General features: G+C 38.5%; 1 long non-coding RNA gene across 1 annotated transcript in view; it reads left to right on the forward strand.

Annotated features, from left to right (window-relative positions):
* The first annotated feature begins 299 nt into the window (after window positions 1-299).
* The window catches only part of LOC140621215 (uncharacterized), a 37,949-nt gene continuing 11,622 nt past the window's right edge, over window positions 300-26,626 (forward strand). Inside the window, exons 1-2 of the long non-coding RNA XR_012020959.1 lie at window positions 300-525; window positions 16,577-16,683. This is a non-coding gene — a long non-coding RNA (uncharacterized lncRNA). The remainder of the gene's footprint in view (window positions 526-16,576; window positions 16,684-26,626) is intronic.

Consider the following 26,626-nt stretch of genomic DNA (forward strand, 5'->3'; position numbering starts at 1 on the left):
AGTGACAGCAGTGAGAGTAGTTGTTCTTATTGGCTATGCCCATTATAATATTTCTGCAGTCCTTGCCATTTGGGTCTTTGAACAACTATGGGGAATCTGAAAAAGAACCCCAGTGAGTCTATTATCATCCGCCTGGGGATGGAATGGTAAGATGCCGATTGGAGGAAGCGAGAGAATTCTTGGTTCCCGGAGCTGAGAATGAACAAAATCTGGATCAAGCCAGTGAAGATGAAGATGCAGATCTGATAACAAATAGGTCTCCAACTGTCTGCCCTCAACTTTACTGAACTTGACACTGCTCCAATGGTGCTCTCTAGTGGCCCAGAGGAAAAGAACATTTCCTATCAATAGGAGCAGGACTGAATACAGTGGTCCCTGCTTACCCGAGGTTTTGCTTTCTTCCCTTTCAGTTACCGAAGGGTAACTGTGCCCAGAAGTGGACCATCCTCCTGACAAAATACATCATTCACCTCATCTGATCTTATCACGTACGCATTTTTATCGTCTCACATCATCACAGGAAGGGTGAGTACAGGATAGTAAGATATTTTGAGGGAGACCACATTCACATAACTTTCATTACAGCATATTGTTATAATCGTCCTAGTTGTTATTGTCAATCTCTTACCATGCTTACTTTATAAATTAAGTTTTATCGCAAGTATGTGTGTATAGGACAAAATGGTATATATGGGGTTGAGTACTTTGCACGGTTTCAGGCATCTCCTAGGAGTCTTGGAACATGTCTTGTATAGATAAGGGAGAGGGACTACTATAAATTACATATAGACCATGGAATATTATGCAGCCATTTAAGAAGAATTAGCTAGAGCAATCCTAGTCAACTTGGAAGAATTTTCATGAGGGTTTGAGGGAGAAAAGCTGGATGCAGAAAAGCATAGTTGATGTGAACTCCCTCTTGTAAAACAATGACCAAAAAGCTTGTCTCTGTAATATTAGATGTGTATGGATAAATATATATATAGGATTAAATAGAATTATGTGAGCATAAATAATACAGGAAAGGGTAAAGACTAGATTGTAAAAGTGAATTCTCATGGGGTGGGAGTAAGAGCTCATGGGAATAGAGGGAAGATTGAGAGATTGCAAAAGTCAAACAAACAAAGATCCACATTTATACATTCATTTAACATTATGTTTAAATACATATATTCATAAATAAGAGTTAATTTGCAAGTGAAATAGCCCAGATGATGGAATTTGTGAAAAAAAATTTTCCAGAAAAGTGAAATAATATGGAAGATAATTTACTCATCTATTTATAACTTCTTATTTGGTTACTTTTTTTCTTTTTTGCAAAAGCCTAAAATGGCTAGTGTTTTAAATCATGGTGTTATAGAAGTTCAGTGTGTATGGTAAGATCTGTTGAGCTATTTCTAAACCCCTCCTGCGAGTTTGTTTTCTGAAATCCTCCGTTTTGCTTTCTTACCACAAAAGTGTGAAAAAGTCTTAAGCCTGACTCTGATACTGCGTTTTCTTCCATTTAACAGCCTTTACATGTGATAAAACTGTTTGTGGTTGTTTGCTTGTCTTATAGTGACTTATTTTTTACTTTTATGTGATTGGCAATAAAAGTCTATTTGAAGATGCCATCGAAATATATACAGCGATGTAGTATAGTGGAGAGATACCAGACTTAGATCTCAACTCCAACACTCACTATGTATATGAGCCTAGGCAAGCTATTATATTTCTGCTCTTTAGCTGTTTTATTTGCAAAACAGGGACAAAAATAGGACATAGCCCATACGTTTGTTTTGAGGATTGAATGAAATAATTAAGGTAAAGTGTTTAGCAATCACCTCGGGACATGGTGTTCATTTATTCATTCATTTATTTGTTTGTTCATTCAGAACTACTTCCTGAGTGCCTCTATGTGCCAGGTTCTGTGCTGGGCGCTGGGAATAGGAAGCAACAGATCTATGTAGCATAAACATTAGCCAACCAGACAGACAAATCTAATGGCCACACAGTGAGTCGTTGAAAACTGTGATACAGGCTGAGAAAAAACAGCACAGGGAACAGTGAGACTACCTGAGCTGGCCAGGGAGTCAGGGATGGCTTTTCTGAGTAAGCAATGTTTAGGTTGAGAAATTAAGGATGAATAAATAATCATTAGTTGCATGAGTTGAAATTGTGCATGCAGAACATTCTAGGCAAAAGGAAGAGCCTGTACTATGCCTGTGGCTATGGGGAGAAGGAGCCACTTTAAGAATGGCGTTTCAATAAATGTCTGTTACCAGTTACTTAACCAAGCCCACTCCTCATTTTCTCATGATACCTATGTTAGTCAAGATGAAATAATACTCACTTTGTAGTGTTGTATGGATTAAGTAAGAAAATGGATTTGAAGCGTGCTACTTAATACATGGTAGATATACCATTAACACCCTCCCTTCCAAAATCTAGCCTTTGGCACTGAGATGTTCAGTGTAAATTAATTATTATTAGCTATCAATGTAAATTAATGATTTTACACACACGTGTGCACCTCCTCCCCCCACACACTAGCTGTCTTGCAGACATCTTGCGCTATCGGCCGGAGACCTGGTTTTGCTTGTAAAAGGTAAAGCTTTAACCCAATGAAATCTGTGTCTTCCATTTTTGAGCCTTTGTTTTAGAGTTCTTGTGTTATTAGTTTCCCTAGCCAAAGCCCCAGAGGTTGGCTGATATAGGAAAAAAGAAAAAAAAAAAAAAAAAAAAAAGGAAAAGAGAAAAGTGATATGACCACTACCAAATTCTCCAGACCTCAGGCAATGATCCTTTCTATTCTGAGTATTGACGAGGCTCTCATTTCAATTCACTACAATTTCATGTGTGCCAACTATGTATTAGGCATTATATTAGTTTCTGGGTAATAAAACATTATTAAAACGGAATCCTTATTCAGAAGAGGAGAGATTCATATAATAACAATTAGTTATTTTTAGTATTCAACTTTTTTGGAGGGCAGTAAACCAGCCTTGGATGCTCAGTTGGAAGCGGTGCAGCCTAAAGAAATCTCCTATCCTGCCAAAAACTCTTTTAGTGCATTTTCCCTCTGATGCTGCTTTCTGCTCTGCTCCAGTGGTTTTAGGGCTCGCACTGTAAAATCTCCACCATTTTAGCCCTAAGAGAACCAAACACTCTGAACATCTAATCTTCCTGAGTGCTTCTGTATTTCCTTTATTCATTTCTACTCTCAGGTCTTGAATGAATGCTTCTTTTTTGGTCACATGCATAGCCCCAGCTAAAATGGATTCTCAAAAGTGAAGTGTTAAGCTTCTCATTCTCTATTGTATAGGAAAACATGGTGAAAAGGGGTTGGGATTAGGAATCGAGTAAGCAAATTTGTAATACCTTCCCAGTCTAGCCTGGTCCACGAAGACTAATAATTAAATTTCAAAACAACAATGACAACAAAAACATTTTTCTGTAAAACAAAATGCAATGACTCCTTTCCCTCTTCCCAAAGAGGAGAATCAGTCTCACCAGTTACTGCAAATATCTTGATGCACACTTATCCTTTAATTGAGGATTTGGCAAACCAGTTTCCAGGTTAAATCCAGTCCATCGCTCATTTTGTTGTAAATACTTTTTGTTGTTGTTGTTGTTGTTGTTTTAGAAAATTTTATTTCTGAGTAATCCCTATACCTAATGTGAGGCTCAAAACTTAGAACCCTAAGATCAAGAGTCATGTACCCCACGGACTGAGCCAGCTAAGTGCCCCTGTTGTAAATAAAGTTTTATTGGAACATAGCCATACTCATTTGTTTATGGATTGTCTGTGGCTGCTTTTTTGCCCCAAAGGCAGAATTGAGCGATTGCTAGAGATTAGAGTATGACTAATGAAGTCTTAAATATTCACTGAAAATACTCACTAAAACTGGACCCTTTATCAGTAAAAGTTTGCTGATCCCTATCCTAGCTAGCTGTAACCCTGTCTTGGTATCCCATAACCAAATTTATGTTAATCACCATGAATGCACCATATGTAGAATAATAGGGGAAAGGGATTTTTCTTAAAAAGAAAAGAATAGTTAGTATATTTGAGCAAAGAAGAAACTATGAGTATATGTATGCCATGATCATCATGTCTACAACACATGTTAACCGTTTTCTTTTCTCACTCCCCAATCTACATTCCTTTAACCTTCGGTGAGCATGTAACCTGTACTTCTATTTCCCATGGGTCTGAGCCTTAGTGGTCCTGTCTTTATGAGGTTGCTATAGTTGCTCACTATTACTACTGAATATGGCAGTACTAGGAGAGGATCCAGAGGAATCATTTCAGACATGATTCTGAGAAGCTTCTCTGCTCACATTGTGGAGTAGCAATCGCTTTTCCTTTTGACTATTAGAATCTGTCACCTCAACTGACAAAATTTTCCCCCAGCCCTTTCACTCACACATTCAGTGGACTGAGGAGCTCAGAATAATCAGGTAGGATTCTTACTTTCTAGGTCAATTATTTTGTCAGCTAAAGTTGTTCTTTCACCCTTAGGTACTAAGATCTCTAAATAAGCTGAGCCCAAAGACAACCAGAATGGAAAACAAAAATTGTGTCAGGAGTTATTAGGGGTAACAATGAGAAGTGCCATTCCAAATCTTACTCCCTGGTCCCTGTTATGGGATGAACTGTGACCTCCTCAAAAGTTTGTATGTTGAGTCACAATCCCCCATATCTGAGATTGTGACCATATTTAGAAATGGGATCTTTACAGAGGAAATCAAGTTAAAATGAGGTCATTAAGTTGGGTCCAAATTGACTGGTATCCTTATATAAAAGAGGAAATTTGGACACAGATACATGTAGAAAAATGAAATGAGGACACAGGGAAAAGAAGGGCATCTACAAGTCAATGAGAGAAATCTGGAACAGATCTTTTCCTCATGGGTCTTTTTTTTTTTTTTTTAAGACTTTATATTTTATTCATTTATTCATGAGAGACAGAGAGAGAGAGAGAGGGAGAGAGAGAGGGTCAGAGACACAGGCAGAGGGAAAAGCAGGCTCCATGCAAGGAGCCCGATGTGGGACTCAATCCTGGGACTCCAGGATCACACCCTGGGCCAAAGGCAGGCACCAAACCGCTGAGCTACCCAGGGATCCCCCCGCCTCATGGGTCTTAATAGGAACCTGAACCTTGATCTCAGACTTCCAGCCTCCAGGATGTGAGAAAATAAATTTTGGTCATTTAAGCCACCTGGTCTGTGGTACTTTATGACGTCAGTGTAAGAAGATGAATATGATCCTGGGCCTGTATATTTTGGCTATGGGAGAAACAACACAATATATTATTTACTTATTTAGAGCAAACTATAGAAGAACAACCCAAACTCCCACCTAATGTTATGACTCTTCAACTGGCAGTTCCATGTTCAGTCGAGTCAACTGCTTTTGAGTGATGGGGAACACCATAAGGTCAGTGACTCCTGTAAGTGGTACTTATTGTTTTATTGGGCTGATCTCCCAGAGGTGTGGTGCAAGCAGTTGGTTTTTGTGGCTGGAAGTTTTAACAATCAGCAATGCTATTAGACCAGATAAAGCTTGATGCCATTATACCAACTTTATTCCTGCCACTATTGTTACTTGATAGATGAGACCATTGAGAAGAGTCTGGATAAAGATGTCAGTTGACATAGAATAAGTCATGTTGTCTACATGATTACTGTTAAATGGTGCTAAGGAGGCCACTTTGGATAGGTATTATTATTATTTTTAGAGGTTTTATTTATTTATTCATGAGAGACACAGAGAGAGGCAGAGACATAGGCAGAGGGAGAAGCAGGCTCCATACAAGAGCCTGATGCAGGACTTGATCCTAGAACTCCAGGATCATGACTTGAGCCAAAGGCAGATGCTCAACTGCTTGAGCCACCTAGGCATCCCTGGATAGGTATTAAATACAAATGTATTAATACTTGGTTTATTCTGAAAAGATCACACATATACTTCTTTCCAGATATCTTGTCATAAATCCAAGTCCATGACTATTTAGACAACCAATTGCCTCTACCTTCTGTGAATATCTGTGTCTTCAGTCATTTCTCCTCTATACATTTTCTTCCCATCTTTCTTTAAGGCCACTCCTAACTAAGGCTGTATTTATGCAGTAATCCATTTATAGCTGATGCCAGGATGCTGAACAAGACCATCTGTAAGTCCAGTTGATATTGTTTTCCCACTTTAATCAACTTCTAAAAGGTGACTTCCCACCAGTTCATAAATGTGGCAGTACAACAGGAATATATATATTAGACATATTAGGAATAGGTATATAAAATTAGGGATTTATATTAGGAATGTGTTTATATTAGGAATATGTATATAAAAATACACGCTCATGCAACTTATTTGTGCTTTCAGGACCTACTGGAGCCTGATAATAAATATAAAACCTCACTGAGGTCCTGCTGGGCACACTCAAGTTTATGGCTTGGTGGGTCAGTAGCCTCAGTTTATCATATGTATCTCAGATCTCATTACTTTGTGTCCCATTGTCCACCTTCTCAGGGCCAAGGACCAAGTCAGAAACTATTTATTAGAAGGAAAATAGTGATCTGCTAAATAGTTTGTGGTTATTTTCTAAATTCCAGATTGCTTACATTGTGATCATCCTTTTTAGACTTGCCACCGTTGTCACATTACACCCTGATGTGTGACAGATATTTTAAACACCTTTGAGTTTGTTGGTTCATAAGGGCCAGTTGGCAGGATTATTTGCCCTGCAACTAGTTGGCTGAGAGCCTCTCTTGCTATGTGCCCCTTTATTCAAAGCTGGCAACTTTGCTAATTACTCAATGAGGGAGTAGGAGCAACAAACCAAAACGGAGTATGTGTTACCACTAATTGTCTCAAAACATTAGTCCCTCCAGAACTTCCCTGAGAAGGCAGATATCTGAGTATTCATGAAATTTATCTCTGACCATCTACATGCATGTGTCTCAAAATGGCATCTAGTATACCTGCTCCCCTCTGTCTACAAGTTTCTGTCATCATCCTGTCATTCAAGTAGTGGGCCAGCATGATATCCTATGGAATGGTGAGACAAAGTCCCTGCAGAATAAATAATGGCACAGAACCAGAGGTTAGATAGAGCCCTGTGGGAAAAGAATGTAGGCAATCTGTGACCCCACTAGGTGAAAACAAACTGCTTTGGGGGTTTCATAATGGAATAGAAAGAAAGCATTTTTCAGATAAATAGTTGCAGATTTCATGCCAAATGCTGGGTTGACTTGCTCCAGTAAATTGTCTCAAATGGGAACAGCAGCAGCCATTGGAATTAACATCTGATTAAGTTTATGATAAGACACCTGTTATTCACCAAGAAACAGCTGTGCTCCACAGAAGTTAAACAGCTAAGTTAAACGGAGATAAAATGGTATTACCATCTTGTTTGCAGAATCTCTCGTATATGTGGTATTTTTAAAGCTATTATTTTGGAAGTTGTCTTAGCTCAGGCTGCTGTAATATAATACCATAGACTAGATGGCTTAAACAACGGACAATTTTTTCTTATAGTTCTGAGGGCTGGGATGTCTAGGATCAAGATGTTGACAGATTTTGTTCATAGGGAAGACCCTCTTCCTGGCTTGCAGATAGATGGTGGCCATCTTGCTGTGTACTCATATGACCTCTTTGTTGTTCATGTTCACGGGAGGAAAGAGATCAAGTGCTTTGTGTCTTTTCATCTCCTTCTAATGGCACTAAATTTTGTGATGAGGACACCATCCTTATGGGCCCCACCTCCAACTACCTCATATTGGAGGTTTGGGCTTCAACATATGAATTTTGGGGGTACACAAACATTCAGTTTGTAACAGAAGTCTTTACTCAATGGTCATGAAGCCATTGGGGGGATGGTTTATGTTAATTTCCAGAAGAAATGAAGATCCAATCAGAAACTCAGGGTTCGTGGAAATGACCAGAGAGGATTTAAAGATCCTCTGAACCCACTGTATTTGGTACAAAAGTAGTTTATTAGCTGATTCACATAGGCTCCTACTGTGGCAGGTAGATGGCAGTGGTGTTCAGGGCCCCAGAGATCAGTATTAGCTCCACTGAATCTTCAAGGGTTAATATGTCCCTTTCCCCTGATAAATAGCCACAGTGAAGGTTCCTTTGTTGGACATTCTTTAAGAGGACCTCTTGATTCAAGGGGTTCTGGGGCTGCAAACTGACTCAAGTCTGAAACTGATTCACAGAACATAACTATCCATTACCAGATGAAGAGTTTTTTGTTATACAGATCATGAAAGTGAGTATGCTACCAGTCTTCATCTAAGGGACTTCAAGATTTATAAGTCACTATAGAGATTTTTATAGGTCAAATCATTCTCATTACCACTTATGTCTTCTGTCATCACAGTAATTACTCTCACTTTGCCTTCTTTATTTTTAATTTTTTTTATTGGAGTTCAACTTACCAACATATAGCATAACACCCAGTTGCTCATCCTGCCAAGTGCCCCCCTCAGTGCCCGTCACCCAGTCACCCCAACCCCCCGCCCACCTCCCTTTCCACTACCCCTTGTTCGTTTCCCAGAGTTAGGAGTCTCTCATGTTCTGTCTCCCTCACTGATATTTTCACTCATTTTCTCTCCTTTTCCCTTTATTCCCTTTCACTATTTTTTATATTCCTCAAATGAATGAGACCATATAATGTTTGTCCTTCTCCAATTGACTTACTTCACTCAGCATAATACCCTCCAGTTCCATCCATGTCGAAGCAAATGGTGGGTATTTGTCGTTTCTAATGGCTGAGTAATATTCCATTGTATGCATAGACCATAGCTTCTATATCCATTCATCTTTCGATGGACACCGAGACTCCTTCCACAGTTTGGCTATTGTGGACATTGCTGCTAGAAACATCGGGGTGCAGGTGTCCCAGCGTTTCACTGCATCTGTATCTTTGGGGTAAATCCCCAGCAGTGTAATTGCTGAGTCGTAGGGCAGGTCTATTTTTAACTCTTTGAGGAACCTCTACACAGTTTTCCAGAGTGGCTGCACCAGTTCACATTCCCACCAACAGGGCAAGAGGGTTCCCCTTTCTCCACATCCTCTCCAACATTTGCTGTTTCCTTCTTGTTAATTTTCCCCATTCTCACTGGTGTGAGGTGGTATCTCACTGTGGTTTTGATTTGTATTTCCCTGATGACAAGTGATGCGGAGCATTTTCTCATGTGCTTTTTGGCCATGTCTAGGTCTTCCTCTGTGAAATTTCTGTTCATGTCTTTTGCCCATTTCATGATTGGATTGTTTGTTTCTTTGCTCTTGCGTTTAATAAGGTCTTTATAGATCTTGGATACTAGCCCTTCATCTGATGTCATTTGCAAATATCGTCTCCCGTTCTGTAGGTTGTCTTTTAGTTTTGTTGACTGTTTCTTTTGCTGTGCAGAAGATTTTTATCTTGATGAAGTCCCAATAATTCAGTTTTGCTTTTATTTCCCTTGTCTTCATAGATGTATCTTGCAAGAAGTTGGGGTGGCCAAGTTCAAAAAGGGTGTTGCCTGTGGTCTCCTCTAGGATTTTGATGGATTCTTGTCTCACATTTAGATCTTTCATCCATTTTGAGTTTATCTTTGTGTATGGTGCAAGAGAGTGGTCTAGTTTCATTCTTCTGCACGTGACTGTCCAATTTTCCCAGCACCATTTATTGAAGAGACTGTCCTTTTTCCGGTGGATAGTCTTTCCTGCTTTGTTGAATGTTAGCTGCCCATAGAGTTGAGGGCCCATTTTTGGATTCTCTATTCTGTTCCATTGATCTATGTGTCTATTTTTGTGCCAGTACCAAACTGTCTTGATGATCACAGCTTTGTAGTACAACCTGAAATCTGGCATTGTGATGCCCCCAGCTATGGTTTTCTTTGGTAATATTCCCCTGGCTATTCGGGGTCTTTTCTGATTCCACACAAATCTTAAGATGATTTGTTCCAACTCTCTGAAGAAAGTCCATGGGATTTTGATAGGGATTGCACTGAATGTGTAAATTGCCCTGGGTAGCATTGACATTTTCACAATATTAATTCTTCCAATCCATGAGCATGGAATATTTTTCCATCTCTTCGTGTCTTCTGCAATTTCTTTCAGAAGTGTTCTGTAGTTTTTAGAGTCTAGATCCTTTATCTCTTTAGTTAGGTTTATTCCTTGGTATCTTATGCTTTTGGGTAGAATTGTAAATGGGATTGACTCCTTAATTTCTCTTTCTTCAGTCTCATTGTGAGTGTGTAGAAATGCCACTGATTTCTGGGCATTGATTTTGTATCCTGCCATACTGCCGAATTGCTGTATGAGTTCTAAAAATCTTGGGGTGGAGTCTTTTGGATTTTCTTTTTTCTTTTTTTTTTTTTTAAGATTTAATTTATTTATTCATGAGAATACACAGAGAGGAGAGAGAGGAGAGAGACAGAGACACAGGCAGAGGGAGAAGCAGGCTCCATGCAGGGAGCCCGACATGGGACTCGATCCTGGGTCTCCAGGCCCTGGGCTCGGATCAGGCCCTGGGCTGCAGGCGGTGCTAAACTGCTGAGCCACCAGGGCTGCCCTCTTTTGGGTTTTCTATGTACAGTATCACATCATCTGCAAAGAGGGAGAGTCTGACTTCTTCTTTGCTAATTTGAATGCCTTTTATTTCTTTTTGTTGCCTGATTGCTGAGGCCAGGACTTGTAGTACTATGTTGAATAGCAATGGTGAGAGTGGACATCCCTGTCGTGTTCCTGATCTTAGGGGAAAGGCTCCCAGCATTTCCCCTAAGGAAATGCTGAGGATGATACTTGCTGTGGGCTTTTTGTAGATGCCTTTTAAAATACTGAGGAGTGTTCCCTCTATTCCTACACTCTGAAGAGTTTTGATCAGGAATGGATACTGTATTTTGTCAAATGCTTTCTCTGCATCTATTGAGAGGACCATATGGTTCTTGTTTTTTCTCTTGTTGATATGATTTCTTTATGAATGTTGAACCAGCCTTGCATCCCAGGGATAAATCCCACTTGGTCATGGTGAATAATCTTCTTAATGTGTTGTTGGATCCTATCGGCTAGTGTCTTGTTGAGAATTTTTGCATCTGTGTTCATCAGGGAGATTGGTCTGTAATTCTCCTTTTTGGTGGGGTCTTTGTCTGATTTTGGAATTAAGGTGATGCTGGCCTCATAGAATGAGTTTGGAAGTATTCCATCCCTTTCTATCTTTCAGAACAGCTTTAGTAGAATAAGTATTGTATCTTCCTTAAACGTTTGATAGAATTCCCCTGGGAAGCCATCTGGCCTTGGACTTTTGTGTCTTGGGAGGTTTTTGATGACTGCTTCAATTTCCTCCCTGGTTATTGGCCTGTTCAGGTTTTCTATTTATTCCTGTTCCAGTTTTGGTAGTTTGTGGTTTTCCAGAAATGTATCCATTTCTTCTAGATTGCCTAATTTATTGGTATACAGCTGCTCATAATATGTTTTTATATAAAGCTCTAGAACAAGGTTGGAATTGAACCTATGTTGTATTTTAACAACCCATAGGATCAGACCCTACAGGTTCGCTTTGGCTGTATCTGCATAGCGGCAGCAAGAGATAATGTCCGCATTAGTGAAGTCATGGTTCTCTCTCTGTGATTTTAGCCAAGAATTTAAAATCTCAAATTTAATATTTTCTTTATTAAAGCTCTCCAGCACAGTTGAAATAGCTAGCTCATATCCCACATAACCATTGCATGCCCCATACTGGTCAGAATAGCTTTTCACAGCCATGACTTGGGTCACCAAAGCCCACTAGTAGCCCCTTGCCTTCAAGACAACCATAGTGACAAGTTGACACTGTATTTCATGGAAATCCATTAGACATTAAGTGCCTCTACCTTTAATGCTAACCAGCATTAACCGACTTTATGCCTAACCAGAATAGATAATTGTTACAGATTAAGCCCCTACCCCCATTCATATGTTGAAGCCCTAATCCTAGTGCGGATGGTGTTTGGAGGTGGAATCTTTGGTATGAATTAGGTTTAGATGGGTCATGAAGGTGGAGTCCCCATGATGTGATTAGTGTTTTTATAAGAAGAGGAAGAGAGACCAGAGCTCTCACTCTTTGCCATGTGAGGACACAGTGAGAAGGAAACCGTCTGCAAACCAGGAAGAGGGCCTTTACCTAGGAACCAAATCAAGGTGGCACCTTTATCTTGGACTTTCCAGCTTCTAAAATGGGAGAAAATAAATTTCTGTTGTTTAAACACCCAGTCTTTGATATTTTGTTATGGTAGCCTGAGCAGACTTAAACAATAACTAACGTTAAGTTTCCATTTTCTTAACGGGTCCACTTATGGCAAACATTTCTGGTGCAAATTTCCATATGGGCCAATATTATTAGTCGCAGATAACAGAATCTACTCTAAGTAGTTTGAACAGAAAGTGATTAATTTTAGAGCATTAAGTAGCATATTAGATTTCCAAGAGGGCCAGGGAGCTAAGTTTAGATAATATACAATCTAACATGGTTTAGAGAAACTCTAAACCACTTTGACATTGTTTTAATGAAATTTTTTCTGTTGCTGTTACTTGCCTTGTGACATCTACGATGTTAGTGGCATGAAAGTAGAACTTTAGCTGTGGTTGGTCCAGGAGATCTAAGTGCTTCTTCTTGTGGGAAGATCTGATCTCCTACCTCTTATTGTGTGGTTATGCGTTACAAGCTCTCAAAGGAACTTTTCAAGAGAATCTGGGTCATGTAGATATATTAGCTTTCTAATACATGAAGGCATATACTAAAAAGATCCTGACATGGGTGTTGACAGAATTGATCCGTAGTATCTACTGCAACCTCCATGGAGTCTAATGAGAAATGCTTGTGAAACATAAACAAAGATTCTTGGTCTGGTCTTTTGTTATCTAGTTCGAATCTTCAAAGAGACCTCTATTTAGGGAATGTAATTTGTGATTATTTGCCGAGTCTCTATTGGGAAACAATCCATTATTCTAACCCCAGTTTAGGGGAGACAAAAAAGTATCATCCTTTTATTTTGATGAGCTGCCCATTAGTACTCTGTTATTGGACCTGGATGGCTCATTTCATGACTAGAAGGATAAGCCATCTTTTGTGAGGATGCTTTCAGGAAAACTGGCCATAAGGGAAAAAAAACTAGGTTGAAACTTTAGCTCTTTTTTCCTTTTTTTAAATGTTACTTACGATTCAAAGTCCAGCCTGTGTACCTTTCTCAGTTCTCTAAGATCTAGCTGGATAGTTCAGGGCTTTGTTACTGCTTTCACAGCAAGGAGGAAGTCATGGCACAAGTTGACAGCCTGTGTAGCCCACTGTTTCCCTCTGTGGTCCTCCTAGATTTTGTCCTTCCAATGGCATGTCAGTTCCTTTTTAACCATCCTAACAATGAAGTATGTTTAGCAGCGGATGCTGTTTTCTCATAATCTTTCATCTCCTGTGAAAAACCAATTTGTCTTCTCAAATAATAAACTGCAGGGACTCTTGTCCTCCCACATGCCATTTTCTCACATTCTTAGGTCTGAGTGTTGAAAAAGATCTACAATATTTCTACAAAAATATTATTAAGATGCATCTCTCAGAGCTTCGGTGTCTCTACTAGGAGCAGTGTAGTCTTTGGCTAAGGGCAAGAGCTAAGTGGAGCCTGGATGTTTCAATGCCTGAAAGACTTTTCTTTCTTTCTTTTTGGTAGGGAAAAGAAACATATAAAAAAGATACCCACTCAGGATCCTTGTTCAGTCAGTGAGAAAAACTATGGACCATATTTTAATGAGAAATGTATTCTGCTTAGAAGAGAAATGTTTGGACAAAAAACTATGAAGGGAGTGAGAATGGCCAGGCTATTGCTTTGTAAGAAATAGTAATATATTCTTTTCTGAAAGGTAAAGAAATGATCTTTAGAAAGAGGAATCTTAGAGCAGGGGTTTTTGAAGTACATCAAATTTGAATCCAAATCCTAACTATTCTACTTACTGTCTAAGTAAGTTTGGGCAAGTTATTGTCTCTTTGAAACACTTAAGTTTCCACATCAATTTAATGGGTATAAATATTAATAGCTATTAATAGTATGGTGAAGATTAAATGTAATATTGTATGAGGGTACCTGGCTGGCTTAGGCAGTAGAGCGTGTGATTCTTGATCTCAGAGTTATGAGTTTGAGCCCCACACTGGGGGCAGAGTTTACTTAAAATTTTTTTTACAAAATGTAATAATGTATAAAATATTTTAGTGCCTGGATATAGCCAGTAGCTATTATTAATATTGGTGATTTTATAAGCATCTTGAACAATGTAGGGTTGCATAGGAACTTTCAACTGGAAAGCTTCTAGACCACGTGTGTGTGTGAGTGTGTGTATGTGTGTGTGTGTACACACATATATACACAGACTTGTTAAAGGTATACATGATGGGTCTTTTTTTTTTTAAAGATTTTATTTATTTATTCATAGAGACAGAGAGAGAGGCAGAGACACAGGCAGAGGGAGAACAGGGATCATACAGAGAGCCTGATATGGGACTCGATCCAGGGTCGCCAGGATCACACCCTGGGCTGCAGGCGGTGCTAAACTGCTGCTCCACCGGGGCTGCCCTATGATGGGTCTTTTAGTTTTCTTTGTAAATAAAAATAATGAACTCAAGATATTGAGTCTTTAGATGGCAGCTAAAGCTTGTCAACTACACAATATTTTTTCCCCCATTTTCCTAAGAAAGTCATAATGTGCTCTGCTAAAAAACTAGCGTTCTTGCAGTTAGAAGTGGTTATGTGACACAGTTCTGATTAGAAAAAGAAAGCAGAAGTTTGCAGGTGATTTCTGGAAAAATCTTCCTTTCCTAATATTGCTACCCCCTCTTTCTTGTCACTGTCAGTGCTGCTTTTGGAAGGTTGAGATGAGGATAGAGGTAGAGTTTCCATCTCGAGGCAACAAGGAGACCATAGGATAAGGGCCACTCACTGAGGCTGGCAGAGCAGAGAGAAAGAGGGAAGTAACTCGAGACAACTGATGACGCTGAGGAGTTGCTTTCTTGCACCACCTCGATGTGAAATTCTTTGAGGAGACAATAAATTCCTATTTGGTAATCCCTGAAGTGGATCTTCTAATTCTGTGCAGCTGGAATTAATCCCTGACTGGTGATTCTTTCTGTTTTCTGGCAGTGTGCTAATTTGCTTTTCATGAATTATCCAATTTAACCCTAACACTATTCTGTGCTATTCTGTGAAGTACAAATATTTCCTTCATTTAAAAGATTAGGAAAGCTCAGAACTGACTTGTCTATGGTCACAGAGCCAATACGTGGAATAGCCAGGAGTTAACAAACCAAGGCAGTCAGACTTCAGAACCATTATTTATCTACTTATACCTTCATATGGTTCTACTATGGATTTCAGGCTCTCTCAAGAACTACCTAAAATAAAAGAGGGGCACCTGGGTGGCTCAGTGGTTGAGTGTCTGCCTTCAGCTCAGAACATGATCCCGGGGTCCTGGGATGGAGTCCCACGTCGGCTTCCCTGCAAAGAGCCTGCTTCTCCCTCTGCGTATGTTTATGCCTCTATGTCTGTGTCTCTGATGAATAAATAAATATAATTTTTAAAAATATAACATAAAATAAACAAATATAAGTAAAATACTAATGTAAAAAACCCCAAAGTGTTGCTGTATAGGAAAAAATACATTTCAATAGGAGGTAAAAACCAAGGGGTAGTGACCAGTGGGAACAGAACACAGGTGGATGGAACAGATAGTCACTCTAGGAAAGATCCACAAACTTAATGTCTGAGCTTTCTAGTAGCTAGGGAAAGATAGGATATGTTTTTGTGTGATGAGAAGACAAACCCATTGTTAATGGGAAAAAAGCTTTTCCATAGTAAGTTCTACAAGCAATTGCTAGCATAGGTTTTCATGTGGAACATAAATGTGATTAGAGGCCCTGCTAAGACACAGATTCCTGGAAGCTACCCTCAGAGATTCTGATTCAGTGGGTCTGTAGTAGGGCCTGGGAATCTGCATTTATTCCGCACTTCTAGGTATTACTGATTCTGTGGACTACATTTTGAATGGCATAGATACAGGACACAGGTCACAAGCTGATATGCCCAGAGGTACCAACTAAGTAATATAAATGATTGAAGTGAGCCTCATGGAAGACAACAGGGAGGGGTTGCTGCTACAGCCATTTAGGGGTTGAAAGCTTCATTTTAAAGGGGGAGCTGCTTCTTGACACCAGCCAGTTGTTGCTTTGTGGAAATTCAGGCAAACATTGCTAGATTTTCAAACATTTCAAGAGAAATTCAAATGTTTCAAGATATCCCAAATGTTATGACGAGAAATTTATGTGAAATTTCTATTTCTAAAAATACTGTTTGAGGGACGCCTGGATGGCTCAGTGGTTGAGTGTCTGCCTTTGGCTCAGGTCCTGATCCTGGAATCCAGGATAGAGTCCCACATCGGGCTCCTTGTGGGGGGCCTGTTTCTCCCTCTGCCTGTGTCTCTGTCTCTGTCTCTCTCTCTCTCTCTGTGTCTCTCATGAATAAATAAATAAAATCTTTTAAGAATAAAAATACTGTTTGGGCCAAATACATCTCTCTCTCTCTCTCGTAGACTCCATGTCCAGTGTGGAGCCCAACAGAGGACTTGAACTCACAACCTTAAGATCAAGACCTGAGCTGAAATCAAGAGTTGGATGCTTAACTGACTGAGCCACTCAGGTGCCCCTATTGATTTCTTAATAAAAGGACTGTAGGGGGTGAACATATCTTACTGCTTTTATTTTAATTTCTCTATATTTTTGTGAGTTTTGTAAAACATTTTTCTGCATGTTACTAATATAGCCATTCATGATTAAGGAATTCCTTCTGAGATAATGTGTGTTTATGGTTTTACTTATGTCAGTGACTTTCTATCCCTAATGGAGGTTCTTATATGAGGGGTAGGTGGCCAGATTGCAAAAACTTACTCCAGTATCTTAAAGCTGAGGGGTTTGCTTCCATTTCCTTGGAGATCAAGGATTAATGGGAAATATTTATAGGGGGTCCAAGATCTTGCAAATAAAAGTCTTCTAGTTTTTGGTCCAAATTCCATGCAAATACGAGCTAGAAGATTTCACATAATCTTTTATTCAAGGTAATTTTTTTTCTTCCAATAAATGGACAGAAGGGAAATCTCTTCGAAATTTCCAGAGTACTTTTTCTTTGTTGACTGATGACATGCTGAGATACTGTGATAGCATGTTTATTGTTTCTTTGATAATTTCTTCCTTTTTATTTCTTGTTCTCTTTTTCTAGAACTGCTAATATTCACATATTGACCTGTTAGACTGTCCTCTAAATGTTTGCTCTGTAGTTTTTATGTGGATACACATTATAAGATAAAGGAAATTCCTTCTCTTCCCATTTTGCTAACAGCTTTTTTGTTTTAAGTCATAAATGGGTTTTTAATTTTATCAAGTGATATTTTTGCATCTATTAAGATTTTCATGATTTTTCTCTTGTTAATATGAAAGATTTCTTAGATTGATTTTAGCACATTAAATCATCTTTGCGTTCCTGAAATAAACCTTATTTCACTAGGGCATATCATAATTTTTATGTATTGCTGATTTGATTTTCTAAAATTTCTCTTTATAAAGAACTTTAGCCTATGATTTTCTTTCTTTTAATGTATTGTCAGATTGTAGAAGCAAGTTATCCTGGCTTTATCAAAAGAGTTAGAAATGTTTTTTTCCTATTTATTCTCTGGATATAAGGAATATAAATTAAAGTTATTAATTTTTTCCTTAATTATTTGGAGGATCACTGATGAGGCTAGCTGAACCTACAGATTTCTTTGTGGAAATATTCTTTTAAAAATTATTATTATTATTATTATTTTAATTTAAATTTAATTTAGTTAACATATAGTATATTATTAGTTTCAGGAGTAGAGTTTAGTGATTCATCAGTTGCTTATAAGACCCAGTGCTCATTACATCAAATGCCCTTCTTTTTTTTTTAACAGAAATCTTTTTTTAAAAAATTTTAAAATTTATTTATGATAGTCACACAGATAGAGAAAGAGAGAAGAGAGAGGCAGAGACACAGGCAGAGGGAGAAGCAGGCTCCTCCATGCACCGGGAGCCCGACGTGGGTTTCGATCCCGGGTCTCCAGGATCGTGCCCTGGGCCAAAGGCAGGCGCTGAACCACTGCGCCACCCAGGGATCCCTCAAATGCCCTTCTTAATGCTCATCACCCAGTTATCTTATCCCCTACCCACCTTCCTTCCAGCAACCTTCAGTTTGTTCCCTAGAGTTAAGAGTCATTTATGGTTTGCCTCCTTCTCTGTTTTTATCTTGTTTTATTTTTCTTCCCTTTCCCTGTGTTCATCTGTTTTGTTTCTTAGATTCTTCATTTGAGCGAGATCATATAATAATTGTCTTTTTCTGATTGACTTATTTCACTTAGTATAATATTCTCTAGTTCCAAACACATTGTGGCAAATGGCAAGATTTCATTTGTTTGATGGCTGAGTAGTATTCCGTTGTATATATACTCACCACATCTTCTTTATCTAATCATCTGTTGATGGACATCTGGCTCTTTCCATAGTTTGACTACTGTGGAATTGCTGCTAAACACTGGGATGCAGGTGCCCCTTTGAATCACTATTTTTGTGTCCTTTGAATAAATACCTAGTAGTGCAATTGCTGGGTTGTAGGATAGTTCTATTTTTAACTTTTTTTTAAATTTATTTTTTATTTTTTATTTATTTTTTATTTTTAACTTTTTGAGGAACTTCCATACTGTTTTCCAGAGTGGCTGCACCAATTCACATTCCCACCAACAGTTTAAGAAGGTTAGCCTTTCTCTGCATCCCCACCAACACCTGTTGTTTCCTAAGTTGTTAATTTTAGTCTTTCTGCCTGGTGTGAGGTGGTATCTCATTGTGCTTTTCATTCCTATTTCCCTGATGCTGAAGGATGTTGAGCATTTTTTCATGTGCCTGTTAACCATTTTTATGTCTTCGGGGAAATGCCTGTTCATGTCCCAATGGCAGAAGCCCATTTCTTGACTAGATTATTTGGTTTTTAGATGTTGGGTTTGATAAGTTCTTTATAGATCTTAGATATTAGCCCTTTATCTGATATGTCATTTGTGAATATCTTCTCCCATTCTGTAGGTTGTCTTTTAGTTTTGTTGATTGTTTCCTTGCTGCACAAAAGCTTTTTATCCTGATGAAGTCCCAGTAGTTCATATTTACTTTTGTTTCCCTTGCTTTTGGAGATATATCTAGCAAGAAGTTGCTGAAGCTGAGGTCAAAGAGGTAGCTGCCTGTGTATTCCTCTAGGATTTTGATGGATTCCTATCGCATATTTAGGTCTCTAATTCATTGTGAGTTTATTTCTGGGTATGGTATAAGAAAGTGGTCTGGTTTCATTCTTCTGCATGTGGCTGTCCAATTTCCCAGCATCATTTGTTGAAGAGTCTGTCTTTTTTTTTCCACTGGATATTCTTTCCTGCTTTGTCAAAGATTAGTTGAGGGTTCATTTCTGGGTTCTCTATTCTGTTCCATTGATCTATGTGTCTGTTTTTGTGCCAGTATCATACTGCCTTCGTGATTACAGTTTTGTAATAGAGCTCGAAGTCTGGAATTGTGATGCAACTCGGTTCAGTTTTCTTTTTCAACATTCCTTTGGTTATTCAGGGTCTTTTCTTGGTTCCATACAAATTTTAGGATTTTATGTTCCAGCTCTGTGAAAAATGCTGGTGGTATTTTTAAAAATATTTATTTATTTGACAGATCAAGAGAGGGAGAGAGAGAACACAAATAGTGGGAGTGGCAAAGAGAGAGGGAGAAGCAGACTTCCTGCTGAGCATGGAGCAGAAGGACTTGATTCCAGGACCCTGAGCCAAAGGCAGTCGCTTAACTGACTGAACCACCCAGGCACCCCTGCTGGTGGTATTTTGATAGGGATTGCATTGAATGTGTAGATTGCTCTGGGTAGCATAGGTATTTTAACAATATTTATTTTTCCAATCCATGAGCATGGAATGTTTTTCCATCTCTTCCTGTCTTCCTCAGTTTCTTTCATAGTGTTCTATAGTTAACAGAATCCAGATCTTTTACTTCTTTGGTTAGGTTTATTCCTAGGTATCTTATGGTTTTTGTGCAATTATCAACGGGATCAATTCCTTGATTTCTCGTTCTTCAGTCTCATTGTTAATGTAGAGAAATGCAACTGACTTCTGTGTATTGATTTTATATCCTTCAACTTTGCTGAATTCCTGTATCAGTTCTAGCAATTTCTTGGTAGAGTCTTTTGGGTTTTCTACATAGAACACCATGCTGTCTGCGGAGAGTGAAAATTTGACTTCTTCTTTGCCAATTTGGATGCCTTTTATTTCTTTTTGTTGTCTGATTGCTGAGGCTAGGACTTCTAGTACATGTTGAACAACAGTGATGAGAGCTGGCATTCCTGTTGTGTTCCTGATCTTAGGGGAAAAGCTCTCATTTTTTTTCCCTTTTGAGGATGATATAACTGTGGGTCCTTCATATATGGCCTTTCTGATGGTGAGGTATGTTCCCTCTACCCCTATGTGCTAAAGGGTTTTTTTCAAGAAAAGATGCTGTATTTTGTCAAAAGCTTTTTTTTGTTATCTATTGAGAAGATCATGTGGTTCTTATCCTTTCTTTTATTCTTGTGGTGTATCAGATTGATTTGCAGATGTTGAACCATTTCTGTAGCTTTGGAACAAATCCTTGGTTGTGGTGCATAATCCTTTTAATGTACTGTTGGATCTGATTAGTTGGTATCTTATTGAGAATTTTTTGCATCTGCGTTCATCAGGGATATTGGTCTGTAATTCTTTCTAGTGGGGTCTTTGCCTGGTTTTGGGATGAAGGTAGTGCTGGACTCATAGAATGAGTTTGGCAGTTTTCCTTCCATTTCTTTTTTTTTTTTTTTTGGAACAGTTTCAGGAGAATAGGTGTTAATTCTTCCTTAAGCACTTGGTAGAATTCCCCTGGGAAGCTGTCTGGCCCTGGAGACCTGTTTGTTGGGAGATTTTTGATTACTGATTCTGTTTCTTTGCTAGTTAGAAGTCTCTTCACATTTTGTATTTCTTCCTGTTTCAGTTTTGATGGTTTATATATTTCTAGGAATTTTTTCCAGATTGCCTAATTTGTTGGCATATAATTGCTCATAGTATTCTCTTATAATTGTCTATATTTCTTTGGTGTTGGTTGTGATCCACTTTCATTCATGATTTTATTTATTTATTTTTTTGATTTTATTTATTTGAGTCCTTTCTCTTTTCTTTTTGATACATCTGGCTAGGAGTTTCTCAATGTTGTTTAATACTCTCAAGGAACTAGCTCCTAGTTTCTGTTGTTCTTTTGATTTTTATATCATTGATTTCTGCTCTAATCTTTATTATCTCTCTTCTCTTGCTGGATTTAGGCTTTATTTGCTGTTTTTTTTTTTTTTTTCCCCAGAACTTTTAGGTTTAAGGTTAGGTTGTGTATTTGAGACTTTTCTTGATTCTTAAGGAAGACCTGTATTGCTATATACTTTTCTCTGGACTACCTTTGCTTCATCCCGAAGATTTTGAACTGTCGTGTTTTCATTTTCATTTGCTTCCAAGTTTTAAAAAAAATTCTTCTTTAAGGGACTCCTGGGTGGCTCAGTGGCTGAGCATCTGCCTTTGGCTCAGATTGTGATCTTGGGATCCTGAGATCGAGTGCCACATCGGGCTCCCTGTGAGGAGCCTGCTTCTTCCTCTGCCTGTGTCTCTGCCTCTCTCTGTGTCTTTCATGAATAAATACATACAGTCTTAAAAAAAAATTCTTCTTTAATTTCCTGGTTGACCCATTCATTCTTTAGTAGGATGTTCTCTAACCTCCATGTATTTGTGGTCCTTTCAAAATTTTTTTTTCGAATTTTTTCTTGTGATTGAATTCAAGTTTCATAGTATTGTGATCTGAAAATATGCATGGTATGACCTCATTCTTTTTGTACCAATTGAGTCTTGATTTGTGACCCAGTAAGTGATCTATTCTGGAGGATGCTTCATATGCACTCAAAAAGAATAAATATTCTGAATATCTGAATGAAATGCTCTGACTATATCTGTGAAGTCCGTCTGGTCCAGTGTATCATTCAAAATCCTGTTTCCTTGTTGATCTCCTGCTTAGATGATCTGTCCATTGCTATGAGTGAGGTGTTAAAACCCCTTACTATCAAATTATTATCAGTGAATTTAAGTTTATTATTAATTAATTCATATGTTTGGAGGCTCCCAAGTTAAGGGGCATAAATATTTACAACTTTTAGATCTTTTTGTTGGATAGACCCTTTTATTGTGATATGGTATCCTTCTTCATCTCTTATTACAGACTTTGGTTTAAAATCTAGTTTATCTGGGAGTGTCTGGGTGGCTCAGTGAGTTGAGTGTCTGGCTCTTGGTTTTGGCTCAGGTCGTAATCTCATGGGTTGTGAGACTGAGCACCGCATCAAGCTCTGAGCTCAGTGGGGAGTCTGCTTGAAGATTCTTTCCCTCTGCCCCTTCCTGCACATGCATGCTGGTCACTCTCTCTCTCTCTCTCAAATGATGAAATAAATCTTAAAAAAATTATTTTGTCTGATATGAGGATGGCTACTCCAGCTTTCTTTTCATGTCCATTAGTGTGATAAATGATTCTCCTTCCCCACTCTTTCAATCTACAGGTGTTTTTGGATCTAAAATTAGTCTCCTTTAGGTAGCATATTTACGGGTCCTGTTTTTTTTTTAATCCATTCTGATACCCTATGTCATTTGATTGGCACATTTAGTCTATTTCCATTCAGAGTATTTATTTATTTATTTATTTTTAATAATAAATTTACTTTTTATTGGTGTTCAATTTGCCAACATACAGAATAATGCCCAGTGCTCATCCCGTCAAGTGCCCCCCTCAGTGCCCGTCACCCATTCACCCCCACCCCTCGCCCTCCTCCCCTTCCACCACCCCTAGTTCGTTTCCCAGAGTTAGGAGTCTTTATGTTCTGTCTCCCTTTCTGATATTTCCCACACATTTCTTCTCCCTTCCCTTATATTCCCTTTCACTATTATTTATATTCCCCAAATGAATGAGAACATATAATGTTTGTACATTCAGAGTATTTATTGAAAGGTATGAATTTAGTGCCATTGTATTGCCTGTAAAGTCAGTGTTTCTCTAGATTGTCTCTGTTCCTTTCTAGTCTTTGTTAATTTTGGTGTCTCTGATCAAAGGGTCTGCCGGGCTGGTTTAGTGTTCACGAATTATTTTATTTTATTTTATTTTATTTTATTTTATTTTATTTATTTTATTTTATTTTATTTTATTTTATTTTATTTATTTTATTTATTTTATTTTATTAAAGATTTTTATCTATTTATTCATGAGAGACCCAGAGAGAGAGGTGGAGACATGGGCAGAGGGAGAAGCAGGCTCCCTGCAGGGAGCCTGATGTGGGACTTGATCCTGAGACTCTAAGATCATACCCTGAGCCAAAGGCAGACGCTCAACCACTGAGCCACCCAGGCATCCCAATTCCTTTATTTTTTTGTTTGCTTGGAAACTCTTTATCTCTCCTTCTATTCTAAATGACAGTGTTGCTGGATAAAGTATTCCTGGCTGCATATTTTTCCCATTAGCACGTTGAATATATCATGCCAATCCTTTCTGGCCTGACAGGTCTCTGTGGGCAGGTCTGCTGCCAGTGTCATGTATCTACCTCATAGATTAAGGACTTTCTTGTCCTGAGCTGCTATCAGGATTTTCTCTTTATCTTTGTAATTTGTAAATTTCACCGTAATATGTCATTTTTGTTGATTTTGTTGATTTTGAGGGGAGTTCTTGGGGCTCTTGGACTTAAATGCTTATTTCCTTCCCTAGATTAGGGAAATTCTCAGCTATGATTTGTTCCAATAAACCTTCTGCCCCCTTTTCACACTCTTCTACTGGAACTCCTATAATATGGATCTATTTCACTTTATGGAATCACTGAGTTCCCTAAGTCTACCTTTGTGACCTAATAGTTTTCTTTCTTCTTCTCAGCTTCATTATTTTCCATAATTTATTCTTTTATACACTAATACAGTCTTCTACCTCATTCATCTCCATTGTTACGGCCTGCACTTGGAACTGCATCTTGGTTATAGCATTTTTAATTCTGGCCCGACTAGATTTTAGTTCTTTTATCTCTACAATAAGGAATTCTGTAGTGTCTTCTATGCTTTTTTTCAGGCCCAGATAGTATCCTTATAATCATTGTTTTAAATTCTAGTTCAGACATCTTATATCCGAGTTGATTAAATCCCTGGCTGTAAGTACTACCTCCTGTTCTTTTTTGGGGGGATGAATTTTTCCATCTCATTGTTTTGTCCAGACAAGAAAAGAAGAAAGAAGAAAGAAAGAAATAAAGAAAGAAAGAAAGGAAGGAAGGAAGAAAAGCAACAAAAATAATTATAACAACAACAACTACAAAAAAATTAAAAAACTAGATCCTGGGTGTGTTTTGGTCTGCTTGTTAAAAGAAATTAGATCCCCAAATAAGAAAGCACGGAAAAAAAATAAAACAAAATACAATTAAAGGAAACAAAAAAAAATAAAATATATATAAAAATTTAAAAAGAATAAAGAATTGGAAAAATAAAAAAAATAATTTAAAAATAACAAAAAGCTATAGAAGAAAAGTATAAAGGATGCTAGATACTGTTTTCCCCTGGAGGTGAAGCTTTGCAGCCTCTATGATCAGTAAACTTGGTGGGAGGGAGTTCTTCATGCTGGTCTTTTGGAGGAGGGACCTGTTGTGCTGGTTCTCAGGTGGACTTGCCCTGGTGGAAATGCACCTCCAGTGCACAGGATGGCAGGGTTGGGTAAGCAGCTCCAGACTCCACCAGGCAGTGCTGTTTTGCTCCCTGAAGGCTTTCAGGACTCATGGGTGGGATGAATGTGGCCGCACCCTACTCTCTAGCCCTGGAGTTGAAAGTTTGCACCCCTCCCCCCATTGTTCAGTGAGCCCTCACAGAAGAGCACAGTCATTCACTCTGGTCTCCCAGGTTTCTGTCAGAACTCTGTGTTCATCCTGCCTGTGCCTGCCATTTTAATCTCCTGCAGGTGACTGAGTTTCAAAACTCCAAATTTTAGGGACTACTGGGGGGAATCTTGCCATGCCTTTTGCTGGACCTGTCCCAGGAAAGCAGTCACATGACCCGGCAGCAGTTCATGGTTTATGGCAATACAGAGCAGAAAGCCTGCCCATAGACTCACTATTCTCCACTGGTCTCCCCACTCTTTTACCTGGAAACTGTGCTGCACTTAGGCGTCACCCATTCTTCTCACAGCCCAGGGGATCCTCAGATCATGGCGTCATACCTGGGATTCTGTTCTGCTTCACTGCCTGAGCACCTTTAAGCCAGGCCTGTCCCCCACTGTAGCAGACTTCTAAAAGTTCAAGTTTTATGCTCTGCTGCTTATACTACCTTGCAGTAGCCTCCTTAAGCAGGCTCCCTCCCTGCCACCGTATACTCAGCTATATCGCCCTGGGCTCAAGTCCCCACACCTTCTACCTCCCAAGAGGTGGTGGCTTTTCTACCTGTAGACTTGGAGTATTTGTTTTCTCAGACTTTTGATTGATTTCTCAGGTTTGCAGAATAATTTGATAACTATCTAGTTGTATTCAAGGAATGAGACAGACTCAGGGCCTCCCTACTTCTCTGCCATCTTGAGAGAAAGTGTGGAAAGGCTCTTAATTAAGCTTTAAATTTCCTTAATAGATAAAGGATTATTCAGATTTTCAGTTTTTTCTTATGTTAGTTTTGGTAAGTTGTATTTTTCCAGGAATTTGTCCATTTCACTCAAATTTTTCAAGTTAAGTAGCCTACGATAATTTATAATAGCATCTTTAAAAAAAATGTCATATCTGTGATGTCCTCTCTTTATTTCTGGCAAGAGTAAGTTGTAACTTTTTGTTTTTTTCTTGGTACGAATTACTAGGAATTTATTAATTATGAATCTTTTAAAAACAAAACTGGCTTCGCTAATTTTTTCTACTGAATAATTTGTTTCCACTTCATTAATTATTTTTTGTATCTCTGTCATTTCCTTGTTTCTTCACTCTTTGTGTGTAATTTGTTCTTGTTTTTTCTAACTTTTGGAGATGTATTTTTAGGTCACTGATTTTTAGCCTTTTCTAATAGACACATTTAAGGTGCTACAGTTCTCTGTATGGACTGGTTTAGAAGCAAATTATGTTTTGCTATATTTTTTGCTATCATTCAGTTAAAATACCTTTTTAAAAATATTTTATTTATTTATTCATGAGAGACACACAGAGAGAGAGAGATAGAGGCAGAGACACAGGCAGAAGCAGGCTCCATGCAGGGAGCCTGATGCGGGACTCTATCCCAGGGCTACAAGATTAGGCCCTGGGCTAAAGGCGGCACTAAACCGCTGAGCCACCTGGGCTGCCCAGTTAAAATACTTCTAATTTCCACTGTAATTTCCTCTTTGGTCCACAGGTTATTTATAAATATATTGCTTAATTTCCAAACATTTAGTTTTCTTGCTTTCTTTTCATATTGATTTAATCATCAATTCAACTGTGGTCCGAGACTGTTCTCTATATGACTTTAGTCATTTCAGAATTT

Source organism: Canis lupus, chromosome 1 (assembly GCF_048164855.1).
Source record: "Canis lupus baileyi chromosome 1, mCanLup2.hap1, whole genome shotgun sequence".
Classification (NCBI taxonomy): Eukaryota; Metazoa; Chordata; class Mammalia; order Carnivora; family Canidae; genus Canis; species Canis lupus.